The 7,562-nt window shown below is 42.1% G+C and overlaps 1 protein-coding gene across 2 annotated transcripts in view; it reads left to right on the top strand.

Moving 5' to 3' along the window:
- The first annotated feature begins 309 nt into the window (after positions 1 to 309).
- The window catches only part of PTK2B (protein tyrosine kinase 2 beta), a 139,974-nt gene continuing 132,721 nt past the window's right edge, over positions 310 to 7,562 (top strand). For both annotated transcript variants that reach the window (XM_033429800.2, XM_049711752.1), the window contains exon 1: positions 310 to 903. The gene's annotated coding sequence lies outside the window, so the exon portion shown is untranslated. The remainder of the gene's footprint in view (positions 904 to 7,562) is intronic.

Genomic DNA, 7,562 nt, shown 5'->3' with positions numbered 1-7,562 from the left:
GCTCCTTACTTCGTGGTTCCGAAGTGAAGTCTGATCTTAACGGCGTCGTTAGCTTTTTCACCGCTTAAGAGTTTGCAGTGCCCTTTCAAAGATCTGTGCCCGCTCTTGCATTAGTTGCTTACTTATTTTGGGCAGTCTTGTGCCTGCCCCCTGGGGTAAGGCGGGAACAAATGAGAGAAAGGGGCAGTGGAAGACCTCTGAGAAGATCCGATTCTTGTCCCGTGGTTGAATAGGCGGGCAAGTCACCATCTTTCCAGAATCTATTTCCTCGTGAGTGAAACAGAGATCAAGGACGTCTGCAAAGTTAGCTGTGGGAACTGAAATCCAGGCTAAATTCCTGCCAGGTACAGCAGGCCTGAGTCTCTCCAACCTGTGTCACGTTGATCACTTTACAACGTTCAGATGTGGGATTCCTTTCCCCTGGAACACTTTCATTTCCGGCTTCCGTTGGAAGACAAGTCTCCACAGGTCTCATGTTTCTGTATGCCACCCAGAGACACTGCCTTTTTTGTACTGTCTTTTCAAGGACGTTTCTACGATGAACAGCCTCAGAAGGCAGAGATAATGTCTCCCTCCAGGCAAAGATCTGGCAATCTTACTCTTCATTATAAAAGATTTGGGTTCCCTAAGCTTCCTCCTGTGGCCCACATCATGTAGGCTTTTGGGAATTAAGGCTCAGGAAACTGGCCCAAATGACTATAATCTGACTATTGCCATTGCTGTTAGTAATAAACTGTCCGTTGAGTCAAGAGTTTCATCTACCAGCATTCCTGAAACTGTGGCATGCTAACATGTGTTGACTAGAAAAAAAAAAAAAAGCACAACTTAAAAGTTGAGAATTACATCTTACTTGGCGGACAAAACAGAGGACTTAAGCCCTGAGGGACTGCTTGCTCCAAAGAGGTAGGAGAGGATCCAGGATACATAGTTTTTGCAACAAAGACCAGGTAGTCGGAACTTGAAAAGATTACTGTTAATTAAAGAAAACCAGATATCTCAAGTTAGGGAATTTAGCACTTTTCTATGTATGGGAAGATGCAAGAGTCTGGGCTCACTAATTGATGTGCACCTCGGCTATCTGAGGTCAGTATCCTGTGCTTTCTCATCCTGAGTCTCTTCGGGGTGCATCACTGGGGGGAAGGGGGCAGTGGCTGCAGCAGTTGACTGCTAGGTCGGGGTAGCGTTAATGTGATGGCTTGATGGCCGCAACATCCTTTGTTTACCGATACGGCAGGCAGCATTTTTTCCATTGATACTTGTTAGCTTGCAAGTAGGCTAAAATCTAGACAATTTCCTTCCAAACTTTTACTCAGAATAGGCCTTTCCCCACAATGCCAAGCCGATGGATGCCACTAAAGTGTTATTGCTTTCTGGAGTGTTTCTTATACATGATCAGTGGTCCTCCTGCAGTTACCGGGGGAGCTTTCTAAATAAAAGCACAGATTCTTGAGTCCAGATTCTTTGATCTACTTGCCTCTTTGGGAGGAAAGGCCCAGGAATCTGCGTTTTTCACACGCTCTCCAGGTGATTCTCAGGTACAGTAAAGTTTGAGGCCAATTGTGCTAGGTCTACTCACCCAGCAAGTAGGTCTCCAGTTAGGCTTACTGGTTCAAAAATTAACCTTCGAGACAATATCTGAAAAGGCCACAAGATGGGGCTAATAACCCCACATGCCAGGCATGTCCCTGGAAAATCTTGTCTCTTCTAGTCTCACTTTCTTTCACTGTTTTATCTATGTGTCCCAGTTGCCCTGCGAATCTGTTTTGCTGTATGGGTGTTTCATTCTGTTCTTATGATGTCCCGTGTTTGTTTTGTTGTTGGTTCTTTTCTCAACTCTCTGAGTAGGGCCGCAAATCAAAACAAGGGTAAAGAGTAGAAATTAACAGATGGATCTTTTTTTTCCTTTAAGGAGAATACAAAGGTTAACATTAAACCAGTAAGGTCCTCCAGTCTTTCTGGAAATCTGGAGAGGACTTGGTCCTATTCCAAGCACCACCATTAGCCAGGGGCAAGACCTGGGGCATAATATTTCACTTTCCTTACTTCCTTTTTCTCAACTGTAAAAGGAAAGATTGGACTAATTGTTGCAAATTCTTACCAGTTCAGACACTCCGAACTTTTTTTATTCTTTGCATAATTTCAGGAAAGAGGGTGATTAAGATACAGAGACCAGGAAAGAGAAGTCTTGGTGATTGTAACTAATGTGTCACCAGCTCCTGTTTCTTCTTCCAGTAGAAAGGACCTTCTTCAGAGGCCCTGAAGTTCAGGTCCTCTGCATACCAGCTAAACTATTACAAAACTCAACTGGCAGTTCTCACTACTATAACTTGCCCCATCCCATCCCATCCCCAGGCATCTTTGCCAGGCACTGCCACATTTCCAACCCCCCTGCTATCACCATGTACATTTATGTAAGGAATGACAACTCTTTATTAAATGTCGTGTTAGGAAAAAAACTATTCCTAGGTGCAGAAAGAAGAACAGCTTTTTTTTTTCCTTTTTAAAGCAGATAACTAGAAAGTGACTACTGCAAATAAAAAGCAGAGATTGTTAGATTAGATAAAAAAGCAAGACCCAACTATATGCTACCTAAAAGGAACCCACTTAAATATAAGCCTACAAGTAAGTTAAAAGTAAAAGGATGGAAAAAGATATGCCATGCTAACACGACTCAAAGAAAGTTGGTGTGGCCCTATTCATATCAGAAAAAGCAGATTTAATATCAAAGAATATTATAGGGATAAGGAGGATGACTGCTGTATTTGACAGTCACAGGGCTGGCAGTAGCAAGAACCATTTTCAGAAACGGGCAACCAGAGATGCAGGCGTACTTGAACTTGTTCAGCAACGTTACCAAGGACATCTTAGAGGAAATCACTGTAGTCTGATGCTTGATGTTGGACACAGTGATGGCTTAGGACTTCTCTGAGGCCTCTGCCATGGAGAAAGGAGGGTAGGGGCTCTGAGTTTGACTTGCAGGGGGAACTCCCATAAGAATTAGTGCTTAATGCAAGTGACTAGGGAAACACCTGGGGTAGTAAATCGCCTGCCTCTGGATCAGATTCAGTCTCAGACTTCTTTTATTTGATCCATATGCTTTTTTTCCTCTGTATCACTTATGATCTTCTAAGCTGCAACTTGTAAATTGCAACTCACAATGATTAAACAATAAGGGCATGGAAGATCTCACATAACAGAAAGTCCGGAGGCAAGAAGGCTGTGTCCAGCCCTGTGACACTGAGACCCCAGATTCTTTCCATCTTTCTGGTCTGCCTATGGCTGCCTTTGGGTTAGAAAATTACCGCAGCTGCTCCAGATACCTTATGCTGATGGAAATCAATGTCCAGAAATGGAATAGGACCATTTCTCCCTAGTATGCTTCATTTTCAGAGCCACGAAACCTTTCCTACAAACCTCCAGAAGATTTCCCCTCACACCTTATCAGTCAGAACTGGGTCACGTGCCCACCTCTAAATCCATCACCAGCAAGGAGGATGACACTGCCATGACTGACTTAAACCAATTAGGCTTTACCTGAGTCAGGTGCTGGAGGGCTGGTCACTGAGATACCTTTGGGGCTCAGCTATTTGTTAGAAAGATGGGGAAATCGCCATAAGATAGGCAGCTACAGGATCAAAACAGTTGCCAACATATGTAAATTGGGAGATTTACCATTAAAAAAATTTTTTTTCCCTCTGCTTTTTTGTTGTTTAAAAAAAATTAATTGTGCTAAAATGAGCATAAAACTGACCATCCTAGGCGATTTTAAGTGTACAGTTCAGTAGTATTGAGCATATTCCCATTATTGTGCAACAAATATGCAGAACTTTTCATCTTGTAGAACTGACACTCTGAACCCTTTAAACAAATGCCCTTTTCCTCCTTTCCCCAGGCCCTAGCAACCACCCGTCTACTTTATGTCTCTAAGAATTTGACTATGCTAGGTACCACAAATAAGTGGAATCACTTGTTTGTGACCGTCTTATTTCACTAAGCATAATGTCCTCAAAGTTCATCCATGTTGTAGCATATTTTAGAGTTTCCTTCCTTTTTTTTAAAGCTGAGTAATATTCCGTTGTATGTGTATACCACATTTTTGTTTACCCATTCATCCATTGATGGACATTTGGATTGCTCCCACCCCATGGCTATCGTGAATGATGCTGCTGTGAACATGAGTGTACAAATATCTCTTCGGGACCCTGCTTTCAATTCTTTCGAGTATTGAATATATGCCCAGAAGTGGAATCTCTGGATTTATTTTTACTTTTTTGAGGAACTGGCATACTGTTTTCTACAACAGATTCACCATCTTACATTCCCACCAACAGTGCACAAGGATTCCAATTTCTTCACATCCTGACCAACATTCATTATTTTCTTTCTTTTCTTTAATAGTAGGTATCCTAATCCTATCCTAGGATAGGATAGGCATCCTATCCTAATGGATATGAGGTGATATCTCCATGTGGTTTTGATCTGCATTTCCCTAATGATTAGTGATGTTGAATATCGTCTCATGCTTTTTGGCCATCTGGATATCATCTTTAGAGAAATGTCTATTTGAGTCCTTTGCCCCGTTTTTAATCGGGTTATTTTTTGTTGTTGTTGAGTTGTACGAGCTCTTTATATATTTATATATTAGCCCCTTACCAGATATATAATTTGCAAATATTTTCTCCCACTCTGTAGGTTGCATTTTCATTTTGTTGCCATTCATTTTCATTTTGCTGCACAAAATTTTTTTTATTTTAATGTAGTCCTTCTCTCTTTTTACTTTTGTTGCCTGTGTTTTGATGTCATATCCAAGAAATTATTGCCAGTGTCATGGTTTTAGGTCATATGTGTAGGTCTTCAGTCTATTTTGAATTAATTTTTATATATGGTGCAATGGAAGGATCCAACTTCATCCTTTGCATGTGGATATCCAGTTTTCCCACCACCATTTGTTGAAGAAACTGTTCTTTCCCCATTGAGTGGTCTCAGCACCCTTGTTGAAGATCAAATGACAAGAGTTCATTTCTGGATGCTCTATTGCATTGCTCTATATGTCTGTCTTTATGCCAGTACCACACTGTTTTGATTACTGCAGCTTTGTAATAAGTTTTGAAATCTGGAAGTGTGAGACCTTCAACTCTGTTTTTCTTTTTAAAGATTATTTTGACCGTTGGGATTTGTTGAGATTCCATATGAATTTTAGGATGGGTTTTTTTTCTATTTCTGCATTAAATGGTGTTCGGATTTTCATAGGGATTGCATTAAATCTGTAGATCGCTCAGATTTTCATAGGGATTGCATTAAATCTGTAGATTTAATGGGGTAGTACTGCCGTCTTAACAATACTGTCTTCCAATCCATGAATGCAGGATAGCTTTCCATTTATTTGTGTCCTATTATCTCTTTCAGCAATGTTTTACAGTTTTCGGTGTACAAGTCTTTCACCTCCATTTTATTCTTTTTGATACTATTGTAAATGGAAATATTTTCTTAATTTCCTTTTCAGATAGTCATTGTCTGCCTTTGCTTTTTTTTTAAGATTTTTTTTTTTGATGTGGACAATTTTTAAAGTCTTTATTGAAATTGTTACAACATTGCTTCTCTTTTATGTTTTGGTTTTTTGGCCCTGAGGCATGTGGGATCTTAGCTCCTTGACCAGGGATCAAACCCTCACCCTCTGCATTGGAAGGCAAAGTCCAAACCACTGGACCGCCATGGAAGTTGCTGTCTGCCTTTGCTTTTTTTTTTTTTTTTTTTTGCGCGGTACGTGGGCCTCTCACTGTTGTGGCCTCTCCCGTTGCGGAGCACAGGCTCCGGTCGTGCAGGCTCAGCGGCCATGGCTCACGGGCCCAGCCGCTCCGGGGCATGTGGGATCCTCCTGGACCGGGGCACGAACCCACGTCCCCTGCATTGGCAGGCGGGCTCTCAACCACTGCGCCACCAGGGAAGCCCTGCCTTTGCTTTTAAAGAAAGAAAGATCTGCCTACATTGCTACATTAAGCTCCCTCTCCTGCGTGGCAAGAGACTTGAGCTGAATAGCAGCTGCTCCCTGTAGGAGGGACATTTGTTCCTGTTTGCCACAGTCCCTATTCAGCCAGCTTCCCTCACACTCTCTACCCTGTCTCTGTCAGCATTTGGGGTTTTGACCCCTTGTTTGGAGGTCCCCAGTGAAGCCTACACACTGCTGCTACTCACTGTGAAGGATCGAGGGTGGTAAAGTACTCTGGTACAGACTGGCAGCTTGACCACTTGACAAAATGAAATCTAACTGCTGTTCCTGAAATTTAAGCCCCCAATTATTTGATGGCAAACATTTTTAACAGAAAAATTTCTGAAATACATCGTGTGCTTTTTTCTCTCTAAAATAGAGGATGCAGAACAGAATTTAAGCTTTTCTTCACGACTTACCAAAATAGACAATAATTACTGGGCTGGGCTGGGTAATAACGGGGTGCCCTCAGGAGTTAATGAAGTGTGTGGGGTTCTTTGTCTCTGTCCCTTAAATGGCCACAGATGCCTGTGATCTGTGGGTTCTTGCATTGGCTAGGCATTTGTTCTTTCTTGCTTAGAGGTTCTTCTTGCTACTAACAATGAATCTGCCTGCAGCAACCTGCTCTCCCTTCCTAGTTGATGCTTCTAGCATAGTGTGGGCTGGGACCTGATAGCCACGTGTGTTAGAATCGCTGGCATCAACAATGGCAAGAGTCATGCAGTCACTCTGTTGCTTCAGAGGTTTTCCATAGGCAGTGGGGGACCTGGTGAGCTCACTCACAGGTGGGGGTAAAGGACTGAGAACCAAGAAGGTCAAAGTCACAGGAGTCATGGAGCTGACCCAGAGTGAGCAGGGCGGGCTGGGCTCCATCCGCTTCCATGCAGTCACTTTCCAAGAACGTCCCACAGCCCACTGTCCTGCGGCCACTTTGGGGAGCTACAGAAGGGCTGGCAGCAGTGCCCTGGGCTGTGGAAACTGCTGAAAATGAAAACACTCTTCGGCCTGATCCATCCGCCCTCCCTCTTGGGTACCCAAATTAATTTCTCACTACATTTAATATGGTTTCATTTTTCCCAAGGAGACACTTTGGATTATGTCCAGGAATTCCTTTTCTTTTCTCTGTAGAATGATTTTATTTATTTTAACCTTTTCACTATGAATATTTTCAAACACAGTATTAGAGAGAACAGTGTAATTAACCCCCACATACCCATCTTTCATCTTACATCAGTTCTCAATTTTGTTGTTTTTGTTCCTCCTCTCCCCTACACTATTGGGGGGGTGGCGTGTGTGGAATATTTTAAAGCAACCATGACTTTTATTTCAGGAATGCATCTTTTAAAGTTACAACAGGTTATAATATTGTTGTATTATATTATTGTCCACTGTGAACCACAGCACTAGCAAGAAAACTTACATGTAATTATCTCTAGTCTTCCCAAAACCCTGTCAATTATTCCCATTTTTATAGATGGGGATGTTGAGGTTCTGCCTTAATCTGTATATAAAAGAAAATGGGCTAAATGATGGTATATTAGTTAGAACTCAGTTTAGGCTTTGGTTTTCAACAGAA

This window comes from Orcinus orca, chromosome 6 (genome assembly GCF_937001465.1).
Source record: "Orcinus orca chromosome 6, mOrcOrc1.1, whole genome shotgun sequence".
NCBI classification, from domain to species: Eukaryota; Metazoa; Chordata; class Mammalia; order Artiodactyla; family Delphinidae; genus Orcinus; species Orcinus orca.
This window is presented reverse-complemented; position numbering and strand designations above follow the sequence as displayed.